The sequence below is a fragment of the Bufo bufo genome, chromosome 2 (genome assembly GCF_905171765.1).
Source record: "Bufo bufo chromosome 2, aBufBuf1.1, whole genome shotgun sequence".
Taxonomy (NCBI): Eukaryota; Metazoa; Chordata; class Amphibia; order Anura; family Bufonidae; genus Bufo; species Bufo bufo.
This window is the reverse complement of record NC_053390.1, coordinates 706,304,861-706,320,012: the sequence shown is the minus strand read 5'-3', so window position 1 is coordinate 706,320,012 and position 15,152 is coordinate 706,304,861. Positions and strand designations below refer to the sequence as shown.

Genomic DNA, 15,152 nt, shown 5'->3' with positions numbered 1-15,152 from the left:
TTAGCCCTATAAGCTAAACATATGCCCATGTCCGTACTAATAACAGGAATCCTAAACTGCCCTTATTAAACCTGCTTGTGGCTCTATTAGCCCAAAAAACTGGTTTTTATAACCTGTCAGTCACCTACCTAAGGTGCCCAAGGGGACGTCCGTTAATACAGGGTGCCCGGCGCCTCCTTCCCTCCCTGTCTACAGCGCCGCCTCCGCAATCCTCCCGTCCCTCTGCCAGATTCGGCGCCTGCGCACTAGGCTCAGCCTGATGCGCCGCAGACTCCTGGCAGCGACTTCGTTGAGCGAAGTGCGCATGCGCCGGGGCCTTCTCGTAGCCTTGTCTAGGCTAGTGATGTCACCTTCACGCTGCTAGACCATGGACAGCGCTGCGCTTTGTAAGCTGAGAGAAGGTAGTGACGCTACTGCAAGCGCTGCGGCTTCTCAAACAGCTGATCAGCGGGGGGCGGGGGACACCCACCGATCAGATAGCAAGAATAGGTCATCAGTTGAAATATCTCAGAAAACCCCTTTAATGCATTTTTGGATAAGGCAACACCAATAAGCTTTAATTTTTTTATTTTTAAATCTATAAAATGGAAAAAGGTGAGTTAAATATTTAGTTCTTTTTGTCTTGTTTTTTTTTTTTTTTTATATTTTTAAAAACTTTTTAGCTTTATTTTTAGACCCCAAGGGGACTTGTACATGTGATCATCAGATCGCTTGTATCATAGACTGCAATAGTTTACCACAAGAGCTTAAAAGGAACTTTACTATGGCAGGACTGGAAGCCTTCACAATGGCTTCCGTAATCCCTTTGTGGGGGAGGGGTATTCGGCACTGGAAGCAGTAAATGCCATGGTCCCAACTGACCACAGCATCTGAAGGGTTAAATGTCAACAGGCTGGTGGGGTACAAAAACTGGACTAATATCTCTAGACCTCTCTATCAAATAGTGTGCTATGTTGTATAAAACTTTGGTGCAAATTACGATAATGCAAACTCAAGGAATACTGGGGGAGATTTATTTCCTTGCACTTGAAAAGTGGCTTTAAAAAGTGCGACTTTTTACATGTGACTTTTAAAAAAATAATTGCAAGTGACTTTTTTATGCTGCCCAAAAGGGCGTGCGGCCAGCCACCTCAACACCAGTTTTCTGGTGCAAATTAAGCCAGAAATCTTTCTGTTTAGGAGCACCGACTGCCGTAGGATTCGCCTAAGGCCTCTTTCAGACGGGCGAGAGTTTCGTGCGGGTGCGATGCGTGAGGTGAACGCATTGCACCCGCACTGAATCCGGACCCATTCATTTCTATGGGGCTGTGCAGATGAGCGGTGATTTTCACGCATAACTTGTGCGTTGCGTGAAAATCGCAGCAAGCTCTATATTCTGCGTTTTCCACGCAACGCAGGCCCCTTAGAAGTAAATGGGGCTGCGTGAAAAATCGCAAGCAAGTGCGGATGCAGTGCGATTTTCACACACGGTTGCCAGGAGACGATCGGGATGGAGACCCGATCATTATTATTTTCCCTTATAACATGTTTATAAAGGAAAATAATAGCATTCTGAATACAGAATGCAAAGTAAAATAGGGCTGGAGGGGTTAAAAAATAAATAAATAAAACTCACCTTAATCCACTTGTTCGCACAGCCGGCATCTCTTCTGTCTTCATCTTTGCTGTGTACAGGAAAAGGACCTGTGGTGACGTCACTACGCTCATCACATGGTCCGTCACACGATAAGGTGAGTTAAATTATTTTGTATTTTTTTTTAACCCCTCCAGCCCTATTGTACTAAGCATTCTGTATTAAGAATGCTATTATTTTCCCTCATAACCATGTTATAAGGGAAAATAATACAATCTACAGAACACCTAACCCAAACCCGAACTTCTGTGAAGAAGTTCGGGTTTGGGTGCCAAACATGCCGATTTTTCTCACGCGCGTGCAAAACGCATTACAATGTTTTGCACTTGCGTAGAAAAATCGCGCATTTTCCCGCGACGCACCCGCATCTTATCCGGGCCAAAAGCATGACGTCCGTGTGAAAGAGGCCTAAGGGTCCAGTCACATGTCCTCAAATTGCGGAATTCTCAAGACACGGACACCGGCCATGTGTATTCCGCATTTTGCGGACCACACATGGCTGGCATTCTAATAGAAATGCCTTTTCTTGTCCGTGGCTGCGGATAGGAATAGGACATGTTCTATTTTTTTGCAGAAACGGAAGTGCGGATGCGGACAACACACGGTGTGCTGTCCGTATCTTTTGTGGCCCCATTGAAAATGAATGGGTCCTCACCCGTTCCGCAAAATTGCGGAACGGATGCGGACCCATTATGCGGACATGTGAATGGACCCTATCTTTGTGATGAGGCCTGCGCCTAGTCATAAAACGGGTGCATCCTCCATCAGCGCAGGGAATATCAAGACCAGCGCAGAACATGCCGTATGAAACTACCCCCAAGGGTGGTGCCACACATAGGCCGATTTATCAACAGAGGGCAGATGGGAGTTTGGCTTCACATTTGTCTGACGGACTGAGCCACATGTAGGAAAGCGGTGCACTGCACTTGGGTCAGGGTAGCACAGGTTCTGACTTATTTCCACCACTGCTACGGCAGGTCAGGAGTGAAGTGCAGACTAGGCTACTTTCACACTAGCGTTTAAGTTTTCCGGTATTGAGTTCCGTCATAGGGGCTCAATACCGGAAAAAAACTGTTCAGTTTTGTCCCCATTCATTGTCAATGGGGACAAAACAGAACGTAATGCTCCAAAATGGTTGCGTTCCCAGATCGGAGAGCAAACTGCAACATGTTGTATTTTGCTTTCCGTCCTGGGAAACTGATCAAGACGGAGCCGTCATGACCCACAATGCATGTCAATGGGGACAGATCTGTTTTCTATGACACAATCTGACACAATAGAAAATGGATCCCTCCCCCATTGACTTTCAATGGAGTTCATGACGGATCCGTCTTGGCAATGTTAAAGATGATACAACCGGATCAGTTTATAACGGATGCAGATGGTTGTATTATCAGTAACGGAAGTGTTTTTGCTGAACCCTGCCGGATCCAGCAAAGACCCTAGTGTGAAAGTAGCCTAAGTACTCCATAGGAACCCCCACAAAACAGCTGGATTTCTGAAACGGACTTAGCAGGAGCAAAAACTAATATTGGCCTTTGTCAGAATATTGTTACATTTGTCTAAAGGCCCCTTTACACTGCCAGACGATTGTCAGGAGGGATCGTTCCTTCCCAGCAAGCAGTGAAGGAGACTTTTGTATTCACATACAGCGATCTCCTCAACAGTATGGGAAGGAGTGATCGCTAATGCCATTGTTTGCCGGCAGCAGAGGCTGTCTACTCTAGACAACACGATCTGCTTCCTGCAGACGATGATTTATGTGCCTGCACAAACGAGCATATTACCCGATGAATGAGCGTTTCGCTCGTTTATCGGTTACTGGTGGAACCTTTACACCGGCAGATACAAACGCTTGTAAGGCTAGTTTCGCACCAGTGTAAGGCCTTGTTCAAATGTTTTGGCACAGAGCAGTTCCCCACCGCATCCCCTTTGACTGCAGTGGAGTCTAGAGGTAATCTGGCCAATTTCCAGCATAAATGCCAGACAAAAACCATGTTCGGCTGGCATTTGCACCGGATCTTCGAAACTGAGATGTGAATGCAGCCATACAGAGATCTGGCAAGGAACAGCCTGGCTCTGGCATTGCCAGACGCTGCCTGAGTGCCCACCAACCTTAAACCGGCAAATATGCTGAGAATCGGGCCGGACTAAAACCGCTGCACGCACAGATAGCTGTGCAGTCCTCCACCACGTCACGACTGCGCGTGTGTGTGATCTGAAGAAGATGCAACGTAGGCGTCTCTAGTGGTTGCCTGCTCCACGCTGTCATTTATACGGTAGGATGAAGCCAATAAAGAGAATGAAACTAACAAATAATTTCACTAGAATTTTTTTAACCGCAATTGGCCGGCGCACGGGTTCTCCCAGGCAGGTGAGAAGCATATGCTCCTGTTCTTTTTTGCAGCTCGGGTGCGGAACCATTCACTTCAATGGGGCCGCAAAAGATGCAGACAGCACTCAGTGTGCTGTCCGCATCCGTTTCTCCGTTCTGTGGCCCTGCAAAAATTATAGATCATGTCCTATTCTTGTCCATTTTGCGGACAAGAATAGTCATTTCTATAATGGACCGTCTGTTCCGTTCTGCAAATTACGGAAGGCACATTCGTGTGCAAGAGGCCTAAGAGTGGAGGTCACACCCCGCACTAGTAGGGAAAATCTATGGCAAAACGTCCAACATACAGGATAGGTACCTGCCCTGAATTAGTCTACATGCACACGAACGTAAGGGCTCCGTGCTCGTGCTGCGGTCCGCAATGCACAAGCACAGACCGTCGGGCAACCGCATGTGGATCGCGGACCCATTCACTTCCGCAAAAAGGTAGTGCATGCACTACTTTTTTGCAGTACGGAGGCATGGCCACAAATACCACGGAAGTACTCCGTAGTGCTTCCGTGGGGTTCCGATCCGTGCCTGTGTTCCGTGTCTCCGTGATTGCGGACCCATTCAAGTGAATGGGTCTGCGATCCGTGATGCGGAATGCACACGGCTGGTGCCCATGTAATGCGGACCGCAATACGGCCACGGGGGGCACACTAGTAAGGCCTCATGCACACAACCGTTTTTTTTTACGGTCCGCAAAAACGGGGTCCGTGATCCGTGACCGTTTTTTCGTCCGTGGGTCTTCCTTGATTTTTGGAGGATCCACGGACATGAAATAAAAGTCGTTTTGGTGTCCGCCTGGCCGTGCGGAGCCAAACGGATCCGTCCTGAATTACAATGCAAGTCAATGGGGACAGATCCGTTTGACGTTGACACAATATGGTGCAATTGCAAACGGATCCGTCCCCATTGACTTTCAATGTAAAGTCTGGAGTCTCTTTTATACCATCAGATCAGAGTTTTCTCCAATCCGATGGTATATTTTAACTTGAAGCGTCCCCATCACCATGGGAACGCCTCTATGTTAGAATATACTGTCGGATATGAGTTACATCGTAAAAAACTCATATGCGACAGTATATTCTAACACAGAGGCGTTCCCATGGTGATGGGGACGCTTCTAGTTAGAATATACTACAAACTGTGTACATGACTGCTGCCTGGCAGCACCTGATCTCTTACAGGGGGCCATGATCAGCACAATTAACCCCTCAGGTGCCGCACCTGAAGGGGTTAATTGTGCGTATCATAGCCCCCAGTAAGAGATCCGGGGCTAGCAGGGGGCAGACCCCCCTCCCTCCCCAGTTTAAATTTCATTGGTGGCCAGTGCGGCCCCCCCCCCCCCCCACCCTCCCTCTATTGCATTAATAACATTGGTGGCACAGTGTGCGCCCCCCCCGCCCTCCCTCTATTGCATTAATAACATTGGTGGCACAGTGTGCGCCCCCCCCCCCCCCCCCCCTCTATTGCATTAATAACATTGGTGGCACAGTGTGCGCCCCCCCCGCCCTCCCTCTATTGCATTAATAACATTGGTGGCACAGTGTGCGCCCCCGCCCTCCCTCTATTGCATTAATAACATTGGTGGCAGTGTGCGGCCTCCCTTCTCTCTCCCCCCCCCCCCTTCCCGGATCATTGGTGGCAGCGGAGTTCCGATCGGAGTCCCAGTTTAACCGCTGGGGCTCCGATCGGTAACCATGGCAACCCCAGGACGCTACTGAAGTCCTGGTTGCCATGGTTACTTAGCAATAGTAGAAGCATACTTACCTGCTGGCTGCTGCGATCTCTGTGTCCGGCCGGGAGCTCCTCCTACTGGTAAGTGACAGCAATGCGCCGCACAGACCTGTCACTTACCAGTAGGAGGAGCTCCCGGCCAGACACAGATCGCAGCAGCCAGCAGGTAAGTATGCTTCTACTATTGCTAAGTAACCATGGCAACCAGGACTGCAGTAGCGTCCTGGGGTTGCCATGGTTACCGATCGGAGCCCCAGCGGTTAAACTGAGACTCCGATCGGAACTCCGCTGCCACCAATGATCGGGGGGAGAAGGGAGGCCGCACACTGCCACCAATGTTATTAATACAATAGGGGGGGGGGCGCACACTGTGACACCAATGTTATTAATGCAATAGAGGGAGGGCGGGGGCGCACACTGTGCCACCAATGTTATTAATGCAATAGAGGGGGGGCGCACACTGTGCCACCAATGTTATTAATGCAATAGAGGGGGGGCGCACACTGTGCCACCAATGTTATTAATGCAATAGAGGGGGGGGGGGGGCACACTGGCCACCAATGTTATTAATGCAATAGAGGGAGGGGGAGGCCGCACACTGGCCACCAATGATATTCAAACTGGGGAGGGGGGTCTGCCCCCTGCTGCCTGGCACCACCTGATCTCTTACAGGGGGCTATGATGCGCACAATTAACCCCTTCAGGTGCAGCACCTGAGGGGTTAATTGTACAGATCACAGCCCCCTGTAAGAGATTGGGTGCTGCCAGGCAGCAGAGGGCAGTCATGTACACAGTTCTCAGTATATTCTAACTAGAAGCGTCCCCATCACTATGGGAACGCCTCTGTGTTAGAGTATACTGTCCGATCTGAGTTTTCACGAAGTGAAAACTCAGCTCTGAAAAAGCTTTTATGCAGACGGATCTTCGGATCCGTCTATATGAAAGTAACCTACGGACACGGATGCCAATCTTGTGTGCATCCGTGTTCTTTCATGGACCCGTTGACTTGAATGGGTCCGTGAACCATTGTCCGTCAAAAAAATAGGACAGGTCATATTTTTTTGACGGACAGGATACACGGATCATGGTCTCGGCTGCAAAACGGTGCATTTTCCGATTTTTCCACGGACCCATGAAAGTCAATGGGTCCGCGAAAAAAAACGGCACAACGGCCACGGATGCACACAACGGTCGTTTGCATGAGGCCTAATGTTTGCTGCATTGTGTGTACACTTTTTCTGCCCTAGTTCTGTATGATCTCAGAGCGTGTGAATACACCCTGCATGTCCCAGTAGCAAATGATATCAGATTGCACATTGCATGGGGAATAGTAAATTGAGGAACAGGGTAATAAGTTGGTGGAGCACGTTCATTATGTGTAAAAAGGTGTGTTCAGACACAGAAAAATCATGACGTGTTTACCACGGACTCCGCAGCAGAAATCGGAGGCTTAGGGCTCATGCACACCACTGTGTCAGTTTTAGGCCCCTTTCACACAAGCAAGTTTTCCACGCGGGTGCAATGTGTGACGTGAATGCATAGCGCCCGCACTGAATCCTGACCCATTCATTTCAATGGGTCTGTGTACATTTTTTCATGCATCAGTTCTGCGTTACGTGAAAAACGCAGCAAGTTGTATATTCTGCGTTTTTCACGCAGCCCTGGCCCCATAGAAGTGAGTGGGGCTTCAGTGAAAAACGCATTGCATCAGGAAGCAAGTGCGGGTGCGAAGCGTTTTTTACTGATGGTTGCTAAGGAGATGTTGTTTGTAAACCTTCAGTTTTTTATCATGTGCGTGAAAAACGCATTGCACCCATGCGATAAAAACTGAACGCAATCGCAGACAAAACTGACTGAACTTGCTTGCAAAATGTTGCAAGTTTCCCTGAACGCATCCTGAGCCAATCCGTATCGTTCTTGTAAACGGGGCCTTACAGTCCGCAAAACACGGATACTGGCCGAGTGCACGCCACTCCTGCAGAAATGTCCTATCCTTGTCCACAAAATGGACAACAATAGGACATGTTTTATCTTTTTTTTTCCAGGGCCGCTGAATGGACATACGGATGTGGACATCACATGGTTTGCTGTCTGTATCTTTTGTGGCTCCATTTAAATGAATGGCTGTCAGCAACCAAGTCCAGTCATTTCCACGTTTAGCTTTCTCAGACTTTCGGTTCCTGCACACACGTTGTTCGGCACAGTTTCAGGTTCAGAGATTTCACCTCTCGGTGACACATCATTCCCGATACACCAACTTGCTGAGACAGTCTTGGAGTTTTTTTGGGGGCTACTTGCAATCCGCTGCTGAATTTCATGTACAATGTCAGCCGTCCTGATCGATGGAGGCCTCGGTTTCTTCATGTTTCCAAACCAGACTCCGAATATAACGTTTAGCTGGTTGTTCCTGAGGACTTGTCGGCAAAGGTGTCTTGCGTTTCCTTAATCGCTCTGCTTCGCACATCGCCTTCCACAATCACTACTCGCTGTTCCAGGGAGAACACCATCTTTCTGACACTTAGAGCATCTCAACGGAAATAAGCAAATAACGCCATATCAGCAAGGCTTCGTGAGGGATCGGTCGTGTCAAACTAATTTAATCAGTTTCTATGAGGAGGTAAGTTCTAGACTTGACAGCGGCGAATCAATGGATGTCGTGTATCTGGACTTCTCCAAAGCATTTGACACTGTACCACATAAAAGGTTAGTATATAAAATGAGAATGCTTGGACTGGGAGAAAACGTCTGTAAGTGGGTAAGTAACTGGCTCAATGATAGAACACAGAGTGTGGTTATTAACGGTACATACTCAGATTGGGTCACTGTCACTAGCGGAGTACCTCAGGGGTCAGTATTGGGCCCTATTCTCTTCAATATATTTATTAATGATCTTGTAGAAGGCTTGCACAGTAAAGTATCAATTTTCGCAGATGACACTAAACTGTGTAAAGTAATTTACACTGAAGAGGACAGTATACTACTACAGAGGGATCTGGATAGACTGGAGGCTTGGGCAGAGAAGTGGCAGATGAGGTTTAACACTGATAAATGTAAGGTTATGCACATGGGAAAGAATAATGCAAGTCACCCGTACATACTAAATGGTAAAACACTTTGCCTGCAGCAGATCATGATTACACGGCACAATCTGTTGTCGTGAATGAGGGGGGAGGGGGGATCTTTGTCTGCAAGATCTCTCCTAAACTACTTATGGTAGCAGTTTGGGAAACATCTTGTAGACATACAGTAGCTGTGTGTGCACTATGGATTAAATGTATTGTGTTCTGTTTTTTTCAGGGCTTAGTTCCCCTTAAACGTTATGTGTTGTACATGTCCTGCCCCAGAGCGAGCACCATAGAGCCAGGTGCCTGCCGTTTCACAGACATTTCAGAATATGGCAAAGTTCTAATTTTTTGAGTATTAAAACACAAGAAAAACTATTTAAGGCCTCTTGCACACGAACGTGTGCGCCCTGTGGCATGCAAATTGCGGGCCGCAATGCACGAACACCCACTGTGGGGCAGCCGCAGAGGATCGCGGAACCATTCACTTTAATGGGTCTTTTTCTGGACGTTCCGCAAAAAGATAGGACATGTTCTATTTTTTTGTGGAACGGAAGTACAGGACGAAATCCCACAGAAGTACTCTGTAGTGGTTCCGTTGCGTGCTTCCGTTCCACATCTCCGGATTTGCGGACCCATTGAAGTGAATAGGTCCGCATGCGGAATGCACACGGAACGGTGCCAGTGTATTGTGGATCCGCAAATGCGGTCCGCAATTCGGCTATGGGCCTCACACGTTCGTGTGCAAAAAGCCTAAATGTGGTATCGCTGTAATCATACTGACCCAGAGAATGAAGGGCATGGGTCAGTTTTACCGCATAGGAAACGCCGTATAAACTAAACCCATAAAACTGGCACAATTGTGTTTTTCACCCGAATTTCACCCCTTTTATTTTTCCCAGCTTCCCACTACATCATATGCTTTATTAAATGGTGACAAGACCTGGAAACATCTATCTGAACTGAAAAATAATAAAGTTATGGCACTGGGAAGGCAGGTAGTAAGAAACGAAAATGGCACCCTAACAGGCATCTCCTCCCAAAAGATTTGTTCACACTCGCCTGCTCCCGCTGCTGCGGCTTTGCTCGATGGATTACCTTGCTCCATTTTCTAGTCCTTGGCTTGATTTCCACCAGCCAGGGCATTGCCAATAATGCCACGTGCGCTGCTGCAGTCAATCACAGGATGGCCATTTAAAAGGGAAGTACTTTTTTTTTTTCATTTTATACCACTGCCTGCTCTGTGCCATTTGTTTTTAATCTTGGGAAATTGGGAACAAAGCTGCAATACCCTACTCAGCCACTACAAAACGCCTGTCGCTGTGCCCACTGCCCAGCCAACAATGAAAAGGCCTCTGCCCTGGGCGGCCTGTCCTGAGGACAGTGAGGAGCTACACTGCAGGGTAACATTTACTGTAATGATAGTCTATGGTGTCGCGCTGGATAGATTTACATTGCACGACATTGGGGTTGCACACGTCACCGTGCAGCCCTAAAGTGCATTAGTAAATTGAGTTAATTTCCATTTAAAAAACAACAGCTTTTTCTGTCCCTGGTCTGAACACTCTCTTTATGCTATGTTCATGCGGTTTTTTTAAGGTGGATTTTAGTGCCGATTCTGAGCCCCAAAACTGCCCAGCTTGCAATTTACCTACATTGAATTAAAGGAGGAAAGTTTGTTAAATTCATTTTTTGGCTTGCGGTTTTAAAAATCACATTAGAAACCTACTTTTTTTTTTATATTTGATACATTGTAATAAATCTGATAGAACATTTTAGAAACAACAGAACGTCTTCCCCTCGGTGACTATGAGCGCGGCACCGTGCACACAGGACATAAGTATACCGCAGGGCCCTGTGTAGACAGGCAGCAGCCGCACCGGTACCGCTACCACAGGGAGAACCCAGGCCACCTGCCGCTCACTGATTGGAGCAGAGCCGTAACCACGCCCCTCGCCGGCTTCCTGGAGCACGTGACGCCCATAATACGGACTGTGGGTTACCAGGCGACAGTTACCAGGGCGACCAAACAGCGGTCATGTGAGTTACGTTGGCCGTACACCCTCCGGTGAGTGTGGCCCGGGGCCCCGCATTGTCATCTGGAGGAGAAGGTGTAGGTGAAGAATAAGGTGGGTATTGGTATACACCCGGGACGTGTGGGGGGACTACAAGTCTCAGCAAGTCCTGCACAGAGCAGGCAGAGAAGTGTGCTTCTCCGGTATCAGCACTTGAAGCCAGCCTTCTGTATTCCCACAGTCTACGACTGCGCCCAAATTGACACGTGATTTTGTGCGACTTTCCTGCAACTTGTTTTTTTTATTTAGGCTCAGAATTAGATAAATACAAGGGCCCAAAATAATATCTAATATCCCTCACTGATTGCTGCTGAGGGTTGTAGAATATCCATGGCAGGGCGTGAGGGAGGTAAAGGCAGTATATGGCAATATTTAAGATTTTAATACCCCCCTGCGCCCCCCTTGTAAAAGTCCTGATTTCCAGATTAGACAATGCCTGACGGGACACCGGGACAGGGGCGCACTTAGCCTTTCTGCTGCCTGAGGATAGATCATTAATATAAAAAAAGCGGACAACCCCTTTAAAGACATACTTGGAAAACATTACATACAGCGCTACAGAACATACAGGGTGAGGGTCCATTCACACGACCATATTTCTCGGTCCACATCCGTGCGTATCCGTTCATTTCAGTGGGCCGCAAAAGATGCGGACAGCACACCGTGTGCTATCCCTGGGCAGACTGCATGGGCCAAATGGTTCTTATCTGCCGACACATTCTATGTTTCTATCCATATCCGTAGTTCTGTTCCGCGGCCGCACAAAAAAGATAGAGCATGTCCTATTCTTGTCCACAATCGCAGACAAGAATAGGCATTTCTATCATAGTGCCAACCATGTGCGGTTCACAAAATGCAGTACGCACACGGCCAGTATCCATGTTTTACGGATCCGCAATTTGCGCACTGCAAAACACTTACGGATGTGTGAATGCACCCTAATACAGGTCCACATACCTCTTACATACAGTGATGTCTCCTCTGATGTAGATGTTCTCTTTCCTCACCTCCTTTCAGACCAGACCACCATGGTGACTTCTTTCAGCCGCGTCTCGTCTCACCAGAGTTTGACAGACATCTTAGTTTGTACTTTTCCATCATCCTTCCACCTTCTGAACACCCCATCCTGCCACCCTCAATACTGTGGCCACTTTGCTCCCCAATACTATACTGCAGAAATGGTCCCCCTGAACATACTACTACCACACAGATAGTGCCCTCTTTAATAATTATTGCCACATAGAGCCCTAAAAAAATAACTTCACCCAGTAAATAGTGCCCCTGACACTTATAGTGCCGTAAAAAATAGTGCCCCCCCCAAAATAAATTGTGCTAAGCTGATACTGTGCCAGGGTGCCACAGACTGTAACAGTGCTCCCAAAAGTCCCACCAGTAGTAATGATTGCACTTAGTGTTAACCCAGTAGTAATGCCCCCATTGTGCCCCAGAAGTAATAATACCCACCATAATGCCCCCAGTAGTAATAATTTCCCCTATAATATGTGCCAGTACAAAACATACAATCTGTGCTTGTACAAAAAATGTGTGCCAGTACAAAAAAAATGCCCCCTTATGTGTGCCAGTACAAAAATTCCCCTTTTTGGCTCCCCCAATGTCCCCATACTGCTCCCTTCAAAACAATGACCCCCTCATAGTGGCCCAACAGCATGCTGCCAAATAAAAACAATCAAGTGCGCTGAGCTGTATGCTGCCCGGCTTAGGAGGCGCCATGATGATGACGTCAAGGCGTCACCTGTGTCGGCGTCCGTGTGCCCTGCCGCAGCATTCAACTGTATCGCTGCCCTGAGGACGGTCATGCAGTTGCATATGCAGAGATGACCACTTCCACAATGGAAGCGCTCATTGCCCATGGCCCTTTTTTTTTTTTTTCATTTTATACCGCTGCCTGTTCTGTGACATTTGTTTTTAATCTTGGGAAATCCTTTATCTTGGGAAATCTGCACTTGAAGGGAACAAAGCTGCAATACCGTACTCAGCCACTACAAAATGCCTGGCGCTGTGCCCAGCCAACAATGAAAAGGCCTCAGCACTGGGCAGATCTGATTTTGGTGGCCTGTCCTGAGGACAGTGAGTCTCAGGCTACACTGCATTGTAACATTTATTGTAATGATAGTCTATGGCAGTGGTGGCGAACCTATGGCACGGGTGCCAGAGGTGGCACTCAGAGCCCTCCCTGTGGGCACCCACGCCCTGGAAAAAGTCTAATATGCCTTAGACTTTTCCTGCCATTCATCAGCGCAGGGCGCACTATGAACAGCACGGGCAGCGCACTGAATGTAGGCAGGCTATTATAGCTAAGTGATAATGTACATGGAAGATATACTATATGGGACTGTAGTATTCAGGTTAAATTGTAGTGTTGGCACTTTGCGATAAATAAGTGGGTTTTGGGTTGCAGTTTGGGCACTCGGTCTCTAAAAGGTTCGCCATCACTGGCCTAGATGGTGTCGCGCTGGATAGATTTTTTGTGACGGTGGTGTCGCAGTGCCCATGGCCCCATCCGGTGTCGGGGGCAGGCAGCCAATGGCAGGCGGAGATGGGGACAAGCCTCCCTAGTGTCACCCTCGATGCTAGGCAGGCTCGTCCCGGTCTGCCATTTGCTGCCCCCCCCCCCCCCCCCCGACACCAGGAGCTGCGCAGGGAGCGAGGTAAGTACAGGTGATACTCGAAAAATTAGAATATTGTGCAAAAGTCCATTTATTTTAGTAATGCAAATTAAAAGGAATTGCATTAATGCAGCTTAAAATTAGAATTTTGTGAAAAGGTCCAATATTCTAGGCTCAAAGTGTCAGACTGTAGTCAGCTAATTAATCCATACCCTCTGAGCTAAGGGGACCTGAGCCTTTACATTGTCTCTCAGTCTGCTTCAGTAGGAATCACAATCATGGGAAAGACTGCTGACCTGACAGTTGTGCCGAAAACCATCATTGACTCCTCCATAAGGAGGGAAAGCCTCAAAAGGTAATTGCAAAAGAAGTTGGATGTTCCCAATGTGCTGTATCAGAGCACAATGATAGAAAGTTATGTGGAGGGGACAAGTGTGGAAGAAAAAGGTGCACAAGCCGCAGGGAAGACCGCAGCCTGGAGAGGATTGTCAGGAAAGGCCATTCAGAAGTGTTGGGACTTTCACAAGAAGAGGACTGAGGCTGGAGTTAGTGCATCAAGAGCCACCGCACACAGACAGATCCTGGACTTCAAATGTCGTATTCCTCTTGTCAAGCCTGACAACAAACAACGTCAGAAGCGTCTTCCTGGGCTAAAGAAAAAAAAGAACTGGACTGTTGCTCAGTGGTCCAAAGTCCTCTTTTCTGATGAGAGCAACTTTTGCATCTCATTTGGAAACCAAGGAACCAGAGTCTGGAGGAAGAATGGAGAGGCACACAATCAGGGCCGGTGCAACCATATAGGCGAACTAGGCGTTCGCTAGGGCGCCGGCCTGCTGGGGGCGCCCTGGTGGGCTCCCCCTGACTGGGGCTGCAGCCCTGGGCGACAGGGCGAGCGGCTCTTGAGCCGCCCCCAGCGCCGTTACAGGGGGGCCAGGAGGTGGAGGTCCTTCTTAAATATGGCAGAGCAGGCATCTGCTTACCCTGATGGCAGGTGCCTGCTCTGCCAGTAAATTACCGGAGGAGAGGAGGCGGGCGGCAAGGGAGGCTGTTCTAGCAGCTCCCCACTCCTCCCTCGTGCGCCCTCTGTGATGCCGGAATATGACGTCATTCCGAATCCGGCATACTAAACGGCGCGCTGGAGGACTGAGGAGCTGCACCACACTGGACCCCAGGGAGGTGAGTGTTTAAGTGTTTGACTGAATGTCTGCCTGTGTATTCATGTCAGTGAGTGAGTGTATGTTTGTCAGTGAGTATATGTGTGTGTTTGTCTGCCAGTGATTGAGTGTCTGTCAGTGAGTTTCCACTTCACGATGGGAGTACCTCTGAACCTGTGGGAAATATCCAGGCACTTTCCCCAACGACGTCAGTGCCTGTGAAGCCTCCTCTTCTACAATCTGAACAGAACCTGCCAGCGAGCCGTCCAGTTCCCCCCGCCTTCTTCTCCTTATCGCCCGTGTGCCAGAGACGCCCCTCAGCTCCCTGCGAAAACCACTTCCAGGACAGACTTGAAATAGTTAACAGTTGTGACCCCGAACCCTCCTCCACCACGTTTGAACAGAGGCATTGCTCTTACCCAGAATCCTTCAGCACAGGGGACACCACTGCCTACGGTAGGTCTATGAGCGTCTATGGGGGACC

At 48.5% G+C, this 15,152-nt stretch overlaps 1 protein-coding gene and 1 long non-coding RNA gene across 5 annotated transcripts in view; both read left to right on the top strand.

Annotated features, from left to right (window-relative positions):
• Window positions 1-15,152, top strand: part of LOC120990160 — a 954,651-nt gene that overhangs the window by 624,315 nt on the left and 315,184 nt on the right. The gene's annotated exons all lie outside the window — the stretch shown is intronic.
• The window catches only part of LOC120990155 (LRP2 binding protein), a 30,884-nt gene continuing 26,561 nt past the window's right edge, over window positions 10,830-15,152 (top strand). For 2 of the 4 annotated variants that reach the window (XM_040418750.1, XM_040418748.1), the window contains exon 1: window positions 10,830-10,941. The gene's annotated coding sequence lies outside the window, so the exon portion shown is untranslated. The remainder of the gene's footprint in view (window positions 10,942-15,152) is intronic. The other 2 variants (XM_040418749.1, XM_040418751.1) reach the window with 2 other exon arrangements.